Raw genomic sequence first — 17002 nt, forward strand, 5'->3', positions numbered from 1 at the left:
TTTTACCTGCCGAATTTTGTTCTGTGCTGGTAAAAATTTCCTTTTAAGTAGAAGGTTATAAAGATAAAAAGGTGAAATCCTTGTTTGTGCTCCAGTTATAACACAGGGGCTGGTGCCAGGAGTGACAAGTACACCAGGAAGGTTCACAGGTCCAGTGTGAGATGAGCTCTAGGTACCAAAAGATCTCTGCTTGAAACCCTTGCCCCTCCCCCAGTATAACTTAATCAGTGGAACCATGACGTGGGTGGAATATATTTTTTTTGTAGACGTGCATCAAAGCAATATTGTGTTCTGAAAACCTTATTCGAGGCAGAAGGGGCCATATCATCTCACCTTCTGTCTCCTAGGAGGTACTCTACCTAACAAAAACCTTAAAATACAAAGATTTTTAAATTTTTTATTTTATGTTGGAGTATAGTTGATTTACAATTTTGTATTAGTTTCAGGTGTACAGCAAAGTGATTCAGTTATACATATACATATATCCATTCTTTTTCAGATTCTTTTCCCATATAGGTTATTACAGAGTATTGAGTAGAATTCCCTGTGCTCTACAGTAGGTCCTTGTCAATTATCTATTTTATATATAATAGTGGGTATAGGTTAATCCCAAACTCCTAATTTATTTTTAAGAAACCCTTTTTTTGTTTAGACTTTTAATTATTTTCTTTAAATATAAAAAGTCCAGGCCTGCCATTGCCCATCCTTGCACAATTTCCTAGGAAAGGGAGGATGAAAAACGTGTCTGGCAGCTGTTCAGAAGTTGCGTGCTAAGGCTGTGTCCAGGGTCCATTGGAGGCAGCCCGGGGCTGGGCTGGGCTGGGCTGGGTGGCATCGGGGGCCCAGGGGACTGGACTGGGGTGGGCTGGGGCTGCAGCTGACTCGGACCAGGGAGGAAGGAGAGGATGATATTCCTGTTCATCCACTGAGCAATTATTTAATGAACAACTATTATGCCCAAGGCCTTTGTGGGCACTCTGCCAGGAAGGGATGGGTCATTGAATGGGCCCTGGAAAAAGTGAAGTCCGAGCTTCTCTCTGGGTTCTCAGAGGAAGACAAAATGCTGGAAGGAGGGTGTTTCGGGTGGAGGGAATGGAAAAGCATCATGTGCTTGGAGGCCAGCAGATGGCTTGGAATGGCCAGAGATCAAGGGTGAGGGTGCAGCAGCAGGGACAGGGAGAAGGGAGAAGCTGGGAGATTACACCTGAGGCTGGAGAGGGAGGGCCCAAGTGGGAACCCAACAGGGCTTTAAACAGAGAAGCCCCCAAGTGGGTTTGCCTTGTAGAGGCAGGACGGGAATGCATTGGAGCAGTGGAGGGGTCAGCACTCTGGGAGCTGGGCAAGGAAGCATGAAGGGCCAAACCGAAGGCTTGGCCTCAAGAATGAAAAGGGGAAGGGGTTTGGCCCGAGAGAATATGAGAGCCATGTGAGGTCAACCAAAGCCTCTAGAAATGCCCCTCTGGCTTCTGACTTGGACCACTGAAGACATGCTGAGTGAGTGTGTGTGTGTGTGTGTGTGTGTGTGTATCTGTATCTGTGTGCATGTGTGTGGAGAGGGAAAGCTGGGTGGGACTGCAGGAGGCTGAAGACCTTAGCAGGAGGAAGTGGGACTCGAAGGTTATTCTTTCAACAAATACCTACTGAGGGCTGAGTGCCAGGGTGAGGGAAGCAAAGGGACACATTCCATTCCTCTGGGAGCTCACAGCCCAAGGAAAGGAGCAGTTCAAATGCAATGTAGCAGAAAGACAGGAGAAGGGAATTAGGGAGGGGCTGGGGAAATTTGGATACAGACCAAGTATTCAGCTATTAGAGAATGACTCATTTTTTTGTAGGTGTTATTATGGTATTATAGTTTAGGTTGGAGAATAGCCCTCAGCTTTTTTTTCTTTTTCGAAGGTGCAAGTTGAAATGTTTAGAGTTGAAAGGTCATGATGACTGTAATGTACTTGGAAACAAGAGAGCATCAAATCCAAGTAGGGGCCCTTCTTTGTGTTCCCACAGTATCCTTACTTCCCGTCAATGCACTTGTTACTCTATATTTTTTAATTTTTATTTTGAAAGATTTCACACAGAAAAGTCAAAAGCCGAAAGAACAGTACAAGAGTACAATGAACTCTCATATATTCCCAACAACTGATAGTATTTCACCATAGTTGCCCCTACTTGAATTTGATGGGTGAGAGAAGCTTCCCAAAGAAAATATGTAAGACCTGAGAGATAAGTTGTCGATGGGCAAGGGGGATTGGGAAGAACTTACCGGCGAGTGTTCCAGGTGGGCGTAATAGCATGGGTGAAGTCCTGGTAGTCTGTTTTGCTAGAGGAACAAAAAGACATTGAATGTGAGTATAGAGTGAGAAGCAGGGAGTCACCAAGAGGTGAGATGGGAAAGGAGAGCTGGTCCTGCAGAGTTGTGGGATGGTAGGAAGGCTTGGATTTTGTCCCGACACTGGTGTGAGCAAGGAGGTTGCATTTCAGAAAGATGTCCCTAATGAGTATTGAGCTGTTAGCATCTGGCAGCCACTGTTCTACGCACTTCATCTAGATTAGTTCACTTAATCCTCACTGTGCCTTTTCCAGGGACCTACAAAATTCGCATCTCTATTTTAGAGATGAGGCAAACTGAGGCACAGTAGGGCTCAGTAACCTGCCCAAGGTCACAGATCCGGAGGAGCCTGGAGGAGCCAGGATCTCCCGGTCCCCAGAGTCCATGTTCTTAACCACTAGGCAGTACTGCCTCTCAAGTCCTGTCACTCTCTGTGTGAAGAAGGAATTGGAGGAAAGCAGGAAGACTGCTTAGGAAGTGGTTGCACACGCCCAGGCATGTGGTGATGGTGACCTGAACTAAGACAGTGACGGTGGAGATGGAGGAAATGGACAGGATAGTCATTTTGGAGTGAAATCAACAAGTACTTGGTGATTAAACAGTTGTGTGCAGGGGGAGTCCAAGATGGTGCCAAACCCTACCCCACTGAGGACCTGCCCCCTCTTGGCCTGCGCCATGGGACATAGTCGGAGGATGTCCCGTAGTCAGAGGAGAGATATCCTTCTCGTGATAAATGCAGAGGGTGTCAGTAGATCCCTAACGTCCCCTTCATCTGTGAGGAGCAGCCTGCTATACTTCCAGCTCCCATTTCTCTTGCCCTGGACTCTGCTAACCATCTTTTTTGCTACAACTTGACATTCTCACTGTTTGAGTTTTGTCATCTGCAACTGTTGTAACCTGTAGGTCAGTCCTGTCCCCTAAGTTTACCAGCACAGTTAGGCCACAGCCCCTGGTCCCTTTCCTAATTGTCTCCTAACCCACCCGGCACGCTGTTACCTTTGAATGATGCGAATACCTGTGCTGTTTCACCAGCAGCCCTTGATCCTTGGAACTCTTCAGAGGGCTCACAGGGACGGCAAATTAAACAAATATTGAAAAACGGTAGAAAGAAAAATACTTGGCTGTGTCCTTCTAATGCTTATTGATTTTTAAGATCTTCTCAGGCATGAAAACAAGATTCACAGCTGGCATCTTGACGCTGGATTCCTGTTAACTGGAAGAGCGGCTTATTGACCAGGCTGGAGATACCAAGCAGGGCAGGAGCAGCCAGTATCCCCTGCAGGTGATCAACCCCAGAGATGGAGTGCCATTGGGAGGGAGCCGTATTCACTGGAAGGGAGGGGCACTGCGGCCCAGGAAGGTCCTCGTGTATCCCAGCAAGACACTGAGGCTGCGTATCAGTTCCATACCAACACTCTGGGGGCCTCATTTTTTTTTTTTTTCCTTGCTAAAGGCCCCAAGAATTCCAGGTTTTTAAAATTTTTTTTTAATTTTTAATTTTTTTAAACCATCCAGTTTTTATTCATTAGTATTCATAAATACAGCAGCTACATTAGAGGTTTCAATTTTCCTCTTCAGTTTGAATGTAGAGTATTAGGAGAGCCTTTTGCATGTCAAGGTACAGGAAGCAGAGATCACCCCTGCGCTGCTACCTATATTTAGCTAGGTTATTTTTTTTTCTGTGTCAAAAATGATACAACTACTACATGAATTCATGCCCAGAGGACATGGCTCTGCAGAGTGAAACATGAGCTCTTCTGTGTGTACTCCTTCCTCCCATTCCTCTCTCCAAAAGAATTGCTCATTTAACAACAAATATTTATTTAACTGCTATTATGTGCTACATCCAGTTCTGGGCATTGGTGATACAGCAGCGCACAAAATGAAAAGATCCCTGCTCTTCTGGAGTTCACTTCCTAAGGAGCTTGGTGTGTAGCCTTCCAATCTATATTTATATCATTTATAGCTGTCACTATATCAATGTCTGTAGTTCTGTATCTGTAGGTTCTTGTTGTACACATGATTCTGTGACTGGACTTTTCACCAACAAATGTCTTGGAGTTTATTTCATGTCAGCATAAATGGCCCTTCCTCATTCTTTGAAAGCTGGATAATGGTTTTCTGTAGGGATAAACCCCTACAGATAGACATACAGGTTGTTTTAATTTTTCTTCCAAGCAAGCAGTGCTGCAGCAAACTTTCTTCTGCATACACTATTGTGTCCAAAAGAGTCTGTACACTTACTAAGTAACCGTGGGTAAGATCATTAACCTCTCTGTGCCTCAGTTTCTTCATGTATGAAATAAATATAATAATAGTACCTCTCGCTACTCATCAAGGAAGGGCAAATTAACCACAGTGAGATGCCACTTCACATCCACTCAGATGCCTATAATCAAAAAGACAGATAATAACAAGTGTTGGTTGGTGAGGATATAAAGAAATTGGAACCCTTGTACACCGCTGGTGGGAATGTAAAATGATGCAGCCACTTTAGAAAAAAGTTTGGCAGCTCCTCAAAAGGTTAAACGTAGAATTTCCATATGACCCAACAATTCTACTCAGATGTATATACCCGTGATAAATGGTAACACAAGTCCACACAAAAACTTGTACACAAATATTCATAGCAGCTTTATTCATATTAACAAGAAGAGAGAAACAACCCAACTGCCCATCAACTGATAAATGGATAAACACAATGCAGTGTATCTATACAATGGAATATTATTTGGCATTAACAAGATATAAAGTTCTGACACAAGCTACAACATGAATGAATCTTGAAAACGTTATGCTAACTGAAAGAAGCCGGTCAAAAAAGACCATATATTGTATGATTTTATTTATAAGAAATGTCCAGAATAGGCAAATCCATAGAGACAGAAAGTAGATTGGTGGTTGCCAGGGGGTTGAAGGCTTGAGGCAGTGAGGAAGGACAACCATAAAAATGTGGAGAACAGTGCCTGACATTCTATAAGCTCTATCCAAGTATCCACCACTCTTGTTGTTTCTGGGGAATGGATTCCTAGAAGCAGATTTGTCAAGCCAAAGTGCAGGTGCACTTTTTAAAAAATTTTTAATTTTCAAAGACTCTGCAAAGTTGCCCTCCAAAAAAAGCCTTCACCAATTCACCCTCAGAAGTAGCATACAAGGATGCCTGTTTTTCTCATTTCTTCTTCTTTTCAAAGAAGCTCGGAAGAACCATACATCAGCGTTCACAGTGGTTTCCTTTGGGTGACTGGATCATGTGTGAATTTTCTTTTCTCTTTCCCATATTGCTTATCTGCATTTTGTCATATTCAAAGGAGAATATGTATTAATTACATAATGTTTAAAAAATAAAACATAAAAGTATCCCCCTTCTACTCTTCACCAAGGGACTTTTACCCCTCATAGTTTTCAGGGGTTCAGGTAGGACAACTTATATTTATCAGTCCATCCTAAAGACAGGTTTTATTGTAACCTTCTAGAAGAAACAGCCAGAGGGCGACAACTGTAAACATTGAGAAGTACAGAAGTTGCAGTTATTAGCCCAGGCCTGCACTTCCTTGCTTAATGGTATCCCAAAACCCTATAATAAAAACCTTGCTTGTGAGTCATTTGCACCCTTACCAGGCACCAGACACTGCAAGTTTTCAGATGCTTCATATTCATTGTCATTTAACCCTCACAACAATTCTATGCCATAGGTACTGGTGCAAAAATGGAGTTAGAGAAATTAAGTGACTTGCCCAAGGACACAGTGCTGGTCAGTGGCTGAGGTAGATACTGGTTAAGCTGTGAGGAACTGGGATCTTTTATGATCTCATTGAAAAGCGAGGACATGGTTAGGGCCAGATTCATGGGAGGTTGATTCAGCAGTTCAGTGATGTCCTCAGGACACTTGTTCTTTCCATCTCTCTGCTCTGCCATCTTCAGGTTGTTTTCATCTTTGGGAAGACAGAGGGCTCTAGCAGTGACGTCTTGACATAACAAGGTTCAGGGAAAGAAGAGAGGGTCAGTTTCTTTCTAGGGCTTTCTCCTTACAGTGAAGGAATGTTTTCCTTCCAGCAAACTCTCCCCACAGGCACAGTGTTTGTCTCATCGGCCCATTCCAGGTCATTACCTATTCTCGAACCAATCACTGGCAAAGGGAATAGAATTACCCCAAGTCAATTAGTCTGAGGTTTGTGTTGGAAGTGGGTCATTGTTCCCTCAGGAGGAGAGTTCCCTGAGCAAAATTAAGATTCTTCTTGGAAGGCAGAAGGGGAAATGGATGTTGAGGAGTTGGGTGGGGAAACCTATAGTGTCCACATAAGAAGAGATTCGAGCTTATGTTGTCACACCCAGGAGTCTCTATTCCTGGCCACCGCACTTTCTGCATCTTGGCCAAGACTTCCATGGCTAAGCATTGATTATTTAGGATGACACTTATAAATCACCCACATCTGCCTCTTCTCTCTGCCTGGAGGTCCCATGCTCTCTGAAGGGGGGCTTGAAAGCTTGACTTAGGGCAGATCATGAGGAGTGAAGTAGTGGGTTTTTAAAATATCCCAGTTCAACTAGATACTTTCTACCTTGGTGATCTCTAGTCTGGGAGACTGCCATTTCACATTCCCCTTGGGTCTCTCAAGAAAGGTCCCTTTGGGATGGTCTCATCTTGGTAGCTTACAGGACTCACTTGATTAATAAGACATTATCAGTTTGTAGAGTTAGAGGGCTTTGGGAAGATATACTTGGCCTCGCTTCCCGGGAATCATGCGTTTAGCTAACGTGATAGATTGGAGTTTTATTCAGCAAATCTTCACTCATCTCCCTTGCAACTTGGGACATAGTATGCTTCTTGCCCCAGTGACTTTGGGCTTGGCCATTGATTTGCTTTAGCCGATGGAATGTGAGTGGCTATGACTCTAGCAGAGCCTTTAAATAATGCTTACACTGTCTGGCTTCCCTTGTAACCACTATGAGAAGAGCATGACTTGGATAGCCAGTGCCCCTTCTCTCTGGATCCCACGATTAGTCACATGGAGCAGACCCAAACCCAAACTGAAGCAGGGTCACCTTAGCCAATCTGCAGACCTGTGAATAAGAAAAATAAATGCTTGTTTTCATAAGTCACAAGTTTTTATTTTGCAGCAGTGGTGCAGCCATAGGGGACTGCTACAGGTGATATTTTTGAGGGGTGCCCAAAGGTTGTGGATGATCTGGCAGTCTTGTAGGAGAAGATGTGAGAACATGTCCCATTAAAGCAACCCCTGGGAGAGTTCCCTGGTGGCCCAGTGGTTAGGACTCCATGATTACCCTGCTAAGAGCGTGGGTTTGATCCCTGGTCAGGGAACTGGGATCCCACAGGCCACATGGCACAGAACAGCACGTGTTGAATATAACTCAGGGAGGGAGATGTTTTGGTGAATTTCTTGGAACAGCTCAAATTCTAAGAACTTTCTATAAACTGTTCTCTGACCCATTCTCGCCAAAACAATCTTCACGGCCAATAAATTGCTACACCACGTGTTTCATCATCAGTGCTCAAATGTAGTAGAATTGTAAGGGAAAGAGCACTGGGCATGGTGTGGTTTTATACCAAAGTGCAGCTCGTGTCTAGTCTGTGACTTTGGGTAAGTCGTGTAAACTCTCTGAATCTCATTTTCCTCACCTGCAAGTTGGGAGTGGTTATTAAAAATAAAATGATAATGTAGAGTTATGGTTTTTAAATTGTACTATTAGTTAATTGGAATTCTTTTTCAAAATCAATATATAAAATTGATAACTGGCTACCACAGTCAGTTTAAATACTCATTATTTGGCACCATGTCTTTCATTGTTGGCAGAACCTGCCAGCTACCTTCTCAGAGTCCTTAGGGTTTCCTACAGCCCAGTTTGAAAACAACTTACAGTGAAATTCCTCTACAAATGTCGGTGGTGGTTGTAGTGGTGATGGTGATGGTGACGGTGGTGGTGAGAGTGGTGGTGGTGGTGATTGTTGTGATGGTGGTGGTGGTGGTGATGGTGATGATGGTGGTGGTGGTGATGATGGTGATGGTGGTGGTGATAGTGGTGGCGGTCATGATGGTGATGATGGTGGTGGTGGTGATGATGGTGATGGTGGTGGTGGTGATGGTGGTGATGGTGGTGGTGGTGATGGTGGTGATGGTGGTGGTGGTGATGATGGTGATGGTGGTGGTGATAGTGGTGATGGTGGTGGTGATAGTTGTGATGGTGGTGGTGACGGTGGTGGTGATGGTGGTGATGGTGGTGATGATGGTGGTGGTGATAGTGGTGGTAGTGATGGTGATGATGATGGTGTTGGTGGTGATGATGGTGATGGTGGTGGTGATAGTGGTGGTGGCGATGATGGTGGTGGTGGTGATGGTGGTGGTGATGATGGTGATGATGGTGGTGGTGGTGGTAGTGGTGTGTGATTTCAGTCTCTCAAAATGTTTCCTTGCCTTCTCTTCCTCCCAGATTTCTCTCATTGACTATAAACTGAAAGCCACAATTAAAGAGTTTTGAGAGTGTTTTGGAACACTTTTAAGCTTGAAGGGATGAAGAGACTCAACCACACTCACCAAGTCAGCCATAATTACAACAGAGTCACTGCCAAAGTTCTGGGATGCACCTCTGCACCAGAACCTGGCAGATCCTGAGGTGAGAAAAATAAGAAGTACAAATTCTCTAAGTGGATCATCGGGAATGATGGCAAGAGGAGCCACTCTTATTTAAACTCCTTGGTATCCAAACCTGTGTAGCCTAGTTACTGGGGACACAGCACCATATAATGATCATTGGTTCAAAGTACACGCTACATTTTGAAGCATCCCCACCCCACAAGGTGTCATCTTGAAGCTGGCATCTTCCCTGCATTTTTAAGAGGTCATTCTAATCTTATATTAGACAAATAGCTTCTGGGTGATGTGGTATAAAGTGAGACCAGTAGATCTGTTGGTTATTGTAATATCTCCTTTGCTGTAAAGCGAGTCCCTTGGCAAGGCAATGTTATGCAAGATCCCATAACAATAAATCAGACATTCTGTGAGCCCTCGAGCAGTATTGCTATCTGAGGCAGTGCAACCAGGAAAGGCAAATCCATACTTGTAATATATTGTTAGTTCCAGTACCTCTTCCCTACCAGGGCTTTGACTTTAGTATAGGAGACTTGCTGGGGCTATGAATTCAACATGCTTTGCCACTTTGCTATTCACACAATCAGATCCTGTGCTTGATTTTAAGCACAATCTGCTCTCTGGCTGCAGGAGGTGAGGCTCTCTTTAGGAGCTTGTAGGGACTCCTGGCTTTTACATCATAACTTGAGTTGCTAGTTGAATGATTGGAGTGCATCATTTTCTTCCTTCAGTGCTCCTACTGAACTCAACCTCTAATCAATCAACCAGCTCCACAGTCTTTACAATGACGCTTACTCCCATATCTCTCCAATGCTGGATATTGCATTCCCTTCCACCTGTGTCGCACCCCAATTCACTAACTAGAGTCTTAGTCCTTTGATGCTACAGCACCCTAGGGATTAGCAGCACCTCACCTACCACCAGCAATTGGTCCTTGCTGCCATCTAGCCATCAAGTGATCCACCTCCCACAATCCCATCCTGAGATTCTGTTTCTTAGGAGCACTTCTGGTACCAAGAAGACCTTGAGACAAGGATTCCAGTACCAGGAGTTCATTTGACAAAAGAAGGAAGCACCAGCAGGGAGTGGGGAAGTGAGATAGGCAAGAGAAGTCCAGTAAATGGTACCTTATCAAGCAAGTTATTACAATGAGCTTAATCCTACTGGGTAATACTTGTAATTACAACATAAAACAGAATCCTTTGAGTTTTTCCACCTGAGGGGCAAAGGAGCTGGGTTATTTATTTATACCAGCTTTGGTCAGTCATTGGTTGAGGGCTGCTGGGGTGGTGGTGGTGGTGGTGATATTAATTCCTGAGCCCTTCCAGCCTGCCCTGCACATGCGCAGAGTGGACACTGGTAGCTGGGAAAGCCCTTGGGCAAAGAGATGCTGATGCTGGTCATCGAAAGCCAGGCCAGTGTGCCCTGAAATGGTGCCACCTAAGAGAATGTGGGCAGGGCACCAACGGCATCAACTACAGGGTGGGAGGAGGGAGGAGGGAGGAGGCAGCTTGAGAAGGCAGTGACTGAGTTTAGGGAAGGCAAGGATGTTAGGACAAACCGAAGGGCATCCAAACTGTCCTAATTCTCATTATTTTAGTGCTGGTCCCATTCTAAAGTGTGGCTGCTTGGCACAGCTGTTTTTAGTAAAAATCTCAAAGGGGTAAGAGAAGAGACACATACCATTTCTTGGTGACAAATCTAGCACTGATGTGCTAGATATTTTCACAACTGCAGGCATGCATCTCTGGCTTGGATGAAGGAGGGCTGGGGAAGCGAATGTCTTAGTGGAGAGGACTATTGCTCAGCCCCTAATGGGTCCAGCCAGAGAGGCAAAGGAAAGGCCTCCCTGCTTGGCTTCCTCCTGAGTTGTAGGCTAGGCTGGGTTGAGTTTTATATTATCTCAATAACCCATCCCCCAAAATTATAGTTAAAAAATGTTCTACGTATAGAGTACCTAGTTCAAGATGTCAGGTTTTTTCTGGGCTGAGGGGAAATGGAATATTTGGGAAAAGGTGGACATGGCAGTCTCTCCTGGCATAGTAAGATCTTCTTAGAATGGGGCTCTTGCTGAGTGTGTTTTGCTTCTTTGCTCTGATAGATTGTAGTGGTAGACCATGTTGGAATTTGGGGATGCCCATCATCCTCCCTCCTTTTCACGGAGTTCTAAACAATTGAGATCTGAACACAAGGAGTCAAAGTATCAACTTACGAATAGCCGAAGTTGTTGACCATCAGAATGTCTGTTAAGCTTGAGTAAATATGACACATCCATAAAATGGAATACTATGCAACTATAAAAAAGAATGAAGATGCTCTAAGTATTCACATGGCAAGCGCTCCAAGACAATGGTCAGGAGTGAGAGGGTGTAATAACTACTAAGTTTGTAGTGTCTTACATATATATATGTAAGTTTGGAAGGAATCACAAGAAAATACTAATAGGTAGAGCTTGGGGATGAGAACAGGGTGGGTGGGGGGAGACTTTTCACTGAATGCCATTTTTGGGAAACATGTACATAAATATATTACCTGTATATATCTAGAGATCTAGAGAATGACTCAGAGAGGGGAAGACATAGAGGGGATGGATTAAAATAGTTGCTTTGCCTCTCACCGTAAGTCACCTGACTGCCTCTTGCCATGACTTTGGGAAAGGGAGAAGGACAAGGGTAGGTTGAAAATTTGAGAAGGTACAAGTGAAGAGCAGAGGGTGGGGTGGGGGCTGTGTCTGAGGTGGAGAGCACCGTCTCCACCTGCTGATGATGTCACTGCTGTGCTCCCAACACTTCAGTCCGCTGGGGGTGCTTGACACTGAGTAGGTGCTCGGAAATATGACTGCTGGGGTCCAAGCCAGCCAGAGTGCTGTAGAATCTTGTCAACTGAAAAAAAAAAAAAAAATGCAGAACCTAAAATTTAAGAATTATGTTTTCTTTGGTGGACTTGCTGAGGACTTTAGCACAGAAGACAGCCTCTCAGAGAGCTCTGAGGGACAGCTCCGAAGAGGTAAGGGCGGAACCAGGATAGACAGAAGTTTTGCAACAAAGAGCAGGTAGTCAGAACATCGGAAGAATACTGTTAATTAAAAAAACAACAACAGACATCTCAAGTTAATGAATTTAGTGCTTTTCTACATATGGGAAGATGCAAGAGTCTGGGCTCATTGAAATCATTCCTTTGATTCCCACCTTAACTCTCTAGGGCCAGTATCCTGCTTTTCTCCGTCCTGAAACTCCTCAGGGTAAACAGTTAGGGGTGGCTGCAGTGGCTTGTGGCCACCACATTCTTTGTTTACTCAAATAGCAGGTGACACTTTCCATGCACAATGCGTTGGCCCACCTCTTCATGACCACCCACTTGGGACTTAGCATATGGTGATGGTTAAGAGCATGGGATCTAGCATCAGAATAAACACGTTCAAGTCTTGGCTCTGCCACGAACTAGGTATGTGGGCTTGAGAATTCCTCCCTTCCTCACTCGTTAAACAGCAATAACACTAGCGCCCAGCTCACTGTTACAAAGCCTCACGTACCGAGTGCACAGGACAGCGCCCGGCCCATTATAGATGCTCAATCACTTAGGGTGTTTATTTTTACTAGTTTAGTCATTTCTTTCTGTGGCCTGGAGCACAGACCCTGACTCTGTATATAGGACAGAACAGAGTCTAGAGTTTCTCGCGTGGTCAGGGCAACCCGCCCCTTCCTGACTTCACTGGCTGATGACGCAGCTGCCTTTCCCGTCCAGCTTCCAAGGGGCGATCCAGAGAAGCCGCTTTGCCGGCAGACGTGTCTGCTAGGATTCCAGAGGTAACGCCAGATGCTGGCGCGCAGCTGTGCTCACGGAACACCCTATCGGTGTTTATGCCCTGCATAATTGCAAAGTAAATGGCTTAATGTTATTGTGAAAATGACTCTAAAAGTTAATGGTTCCCCTAATAGGAGAACCCTCCTCCCATTTCTCAACTGCACCAGCTTATCTTTCTCCGTCTTCTTTCAGTCTCAGGGAAAGAAACAACACACCCGGGACTCCACCCGGGGCGAGAAACTTACTTGGAGTTTTGTTTGTGTTGATCTCATCTTGATCCGGGCAGGGGGCCCGGGAGAAAAAGTAAAGCCAGTGTAAGCCAAGTTATTGGGGATTTCCCACTCTTAACATTGTTACTTTTTTTTTTTTTTTTTTTAACCCCACTTTGTGAAAGAAGTTTTAAGCCACACCAGTGTCCAAGGGTCAAAGAGTTAAGTGTGCTTCGGCTTTTAGAAACGTTGAATACATCAGAGTTACTTTTGTCCTGGTCCTCAGGTTCTGGTGAGAGACAAGCTTTGTTTTGTCATGTGGCCAAAAGCTGTCTCCTTTTGAAGCAGAAGGTGAGCCAATGACAGACAAGCCTGTCATGCTGATGTAATCAGACCGAGAAGGCTGTGCTCTGGGCAGGGAGAGGCCTGGGGACTGGACATCGGGTTTGTGAGCCCCATCGCATCCCCAGGGTCTTTTCCTTTATGAACGCCTCAAAATAGGGGCCCGGCAGCAGCCAAACATCACTGACCTCGCCTGCACTGCCAATTAAATCCAGCTAAGGGGGAATACAAGCTAGAGTCTGGATGACTCAGGAACCAGATATTGGAGGATAGAGGGCCCTGCAATTAGTGTCACTACTGAATTCTCCATGCACTGTACTCCGGGCAGAGTGTGCTGGGCGGTTTAGTGTAGTCATTCAGATCCTGGGCTCTGAAGCTGGATTGTCTGAATTCAAGTCCCAGCCATGCTTCTTACTAGCTGCTGTGTGGTTTTGACCCGGTTGCTTAACTTCTCTGTGCCTCAATTTCTCTTCCATAATTGTGAGGGACAAATGAGTTAATAATTGGTGTTTATGTCATGACTAACAAAAAAGCAATGTGAGAGGAGGAGATCCTGAAAATGAATGGTTCTTGAAGAAACTCATGCAGGAAATTGCTAACCTATGGGGCTTTAGAATTGTAAAGCTTGGTCTGAAGTTTCGTTTATTTAGCTTTGAATGACTACGAGTGTCCTAACTCCTGAAATAAAGTCAATGGGCAAATGCAAAAAATAAAAATTGGTAAAGTACCTGTTTCATAGTAAGTGATATAGAAGTTTGGTCTCAAATACCCTGTAAGGAGTCTTTTTTTTTTTTTTTTTTTTCTTGTTTAGTACCTGATACTAAAGAGTACTTAATTCGGTACTAAAGAGTACAGTTGAATCAGGTGGTTGGCAAGAAGGAACTGAAATGAGCTCGCTGTAGAGGACTGTGTAACCTGCATGGATGTCGGTTGACCCCTTGGGCTTGGGCTCTTGCATCACATGTGCCGTATCTGTTTTCGCTTTGCAATAATCCGGATCTTGGCACCTGACTAAGTTACCCTAAAAGAATCTCCTCACACATCAGTGAGCAAGGTGGACTTTACCGACAATATTCTGGCGAGGTCTGAGGAGGAGATGAGGGGTGTATATTGAGTGCATACATACATACACACACACACGTGCATGCACACGTGCGCACACACACACACCATTGCAGCAACTGCTTCCCCCTCAGGACTTCTTCCCTCCAAAGTCCCTGCTTGGCTGTGTTTTGAGGGTTTCCTTTGGTGCCCTTTTCCCCACACCAGCCTCCAATGGTGTTCTCCTCTCTCTGCCTCTTGGGAACTTTAAATTGTTTACTTTTTAAATAAGCAGAGCCGTTTGGCCCTGCCCTGGCTCCGCTGCACCAACTTGCCCAATCGAAAGCATCATAGCCCGACATCCTCAACTTGATTCATCAGCTGGGTCAAGATGTTGCTCTCCTTAAGGGGCTTCAGAGCACTTTGCAGACATCCAGATGCCCATTTCCCTTATTGAAAACCTACCGCTCTGTTCTTTACTAACTCTGTGATGGCGGGCAAGGTACTCAACCTCTCTGAATCTCAGGCTAGTCACCTAAGGAATGAAGATAATGATAGGACTGACGCGGCTGTTGTGAAGACAAAGTGAAATCATTCCTGCAAAACACGGAACAGTGCCTCGTGTTTAATAGAAATGCAATCTATGCTTTTTGAATAAATCATAGCTTGAGCGCTCACAAAACATAAATGGGATTTCTCTCAGTGGAAAATGGGCATTGTTAACTTTTTTATAAGATGCGTATGAGGCATTAAGAGCACAAACGAGGGAACAGTTAGGGCTGTCTAGATGACATTGGGAACTTTTTTTGTAAGTTAGTTAATCACTCTGCACATTAGTTTCCTCTATCGTAAAATAGGGATAATAATAGTACCTTTTCATATGGCTTTTGGGAAGATTAAATCAATAATGCACGTAAAGACAAAGACTTGTCCAAGTTAAAAGTTTAAGAAACTGTAGCTATTATTATTAAAAGCTTATGCCTTGAATTGAACTATTAGGACAGGAGAGTATATTTGCCTCATTTCCTGGTATAAAATTCACATTTGCAAAGTTCAGATGTATTTAGGAAATCCCAATGCTATTTTACTAAAGGCTTTAGTCAAAACAGAAATTGATTAATTTAAGCTGATAGCTCTGGCTTTAGAAATTTTAAATCATTACACAGTTCATAAACTTCCTAACGGTTCTCTCTTGATATTTAGTTTTGGAATTCGTAACTTCTTTGGGGGCTGTTAGCTTTGTAGTCATTTCCTTTCATCAGCTACACATTAAGAATTAATTTGGGATACGAGCTAATAGCCCAGCACTCCTGACCAGAGTTCCCTTTGATTTTGTGTAAATTATGAGCAATTGGCCATATTCCACAAGCAACTAGTTATGAAGACAGAATATGCATGAGCAGAGTTTAGTGTTGGGATCAAATAAGGCTTGCAACAAATTTAATATGACATTGTAAAGGATACACAAAATCAGTATTGTGCTGGGGAGTAATTAGACATAAATGCAGTTCACACAGATGACCGTAGTTACCTTGCCCCCAAACAAGTCCTTCCAGGATTCGCTACCAGAGAAGGGATGGGTCTGTTAGGAGCAGAAAGGAGCTTTGGGGCGCCTCAGTTCTCCTGAACCCAGAGCATCCAGATGTCTCTCTTTTGGGATGGGGCCTAGGTGACCCAGAGGCTTATTGCTTAGAACCAGGACATGATGAAATCAACCTCCTCCTGGTTTTTACAGGGGTTTGACTGCAAAGGAAGTTTATTAGTCTAGGCAGGGGTCAGCAAACTTTTTCTGTAAAGAGCCAGATAATAAATGTTATAGGCGCTTATAGAGGGCCATATGCAGTCCTCTGCGTTGCAAGGACTCAAGGCTACCATTGCAGGGCAAAAGCAACCATAGTCTATACACAGGCTAATGGGGTGGGCTGTGTTCCAATAAAACTTTATTTAAAGAAACAGGTGAAGGGGTGGATTTGGCCCTTGGGCTGTAGTTGTGGATTCCTGGTCTAGGCTAGGGCTCTGGATGGGAACCTGGAAAAGAGGAGAACCCGAATCAACAAGTTCCTGAAGCAGGCTTGCATCTGGGTTGGTGGATGAAATAGGGGTGTGGGAACCCAGAGCACAGGGAAACCTCAAAGCCCCTTTCCTCTTCCCCTCCTTCACAGGGCTTGCCTATCTCAGCGAAGGCAACCAGTGGCACAGGTGATACAGAATGGGTAAGAGTGTGGGGACTGACTGGATGAGGTTTAAACCCTAGCGCTCTCCTGAGGTAGCTTGGGCAAGTTATTCTACCCCTCTGAGCCCATCTGTAGAATTGGGGTGATAGAACCCGTCTCAGAGTTATGAGGGTTAAATGAACTTTGTGATGTAAAGCGTTCAGCACGCATGAAATGGTCTGCATACTGTATTTTATGGGCAGTTTAAGGGAGCCTCAAGAGTGATTTTGCCTTTTGGGGTTTTTTTCACCTCTCACACAGACTTTAGAATACAACTCCCCATAAATTGGGTCTGCTTAGCATTATTTGATTAATTCTACGATATACCTAGAAGTGGAGTTGTTGGGTCATGGGTTGTCCGTGTCCAGCTATAGTAGATACTAAACTGCTTAGTAGACACTAAGTAGGTTTCCAAAATGGCTCTACCTATTTGCATTCCCATGAGACTTCTTATGAGAGTTTCAG

The 17002-nt window shown here is 44.4% G+C and overlaps 1 protein-coding gene across 1 annotated transcript in view; it reads left to right on the forward strand.

Annotated features, from left to right (window-relative positions):
* The first annotated feature begins 12682 nt into the window (after positions 1-12682).
* The window catches only part of PRR5L (proline rich 5 like), a 128188-nt gene continuing 123868 nt past the window's right edge, over positions 12683-17002 (forward strand). The window contains exon 1 of the mRNA XM_059931409.1: positions 12683-12734. The gene's annotated coding sequence lies outside the window, so the exon portion shown is untranslated. The remainder of the gene's footprint in view (positions 12735-17002) is intronic.

The sequence above is a fragment of the Balaenoptera ricei genome, chromosome 8 (assembly GCF_028023285.1).
Source record: "Balaenoptera ricei isolate mBalRic1 chromosome 8, mBalRic1.hap2, whole genome shotgun sequence".
In the NCBI taxonomy this organism is placed as follows: domain Eukaryota; kingdom Metazoa; phylum Chordata; class Mammalia; order Artiodactyla; family Balaenopteridae; genus Balaenoptera; species Balaenoptera ricei.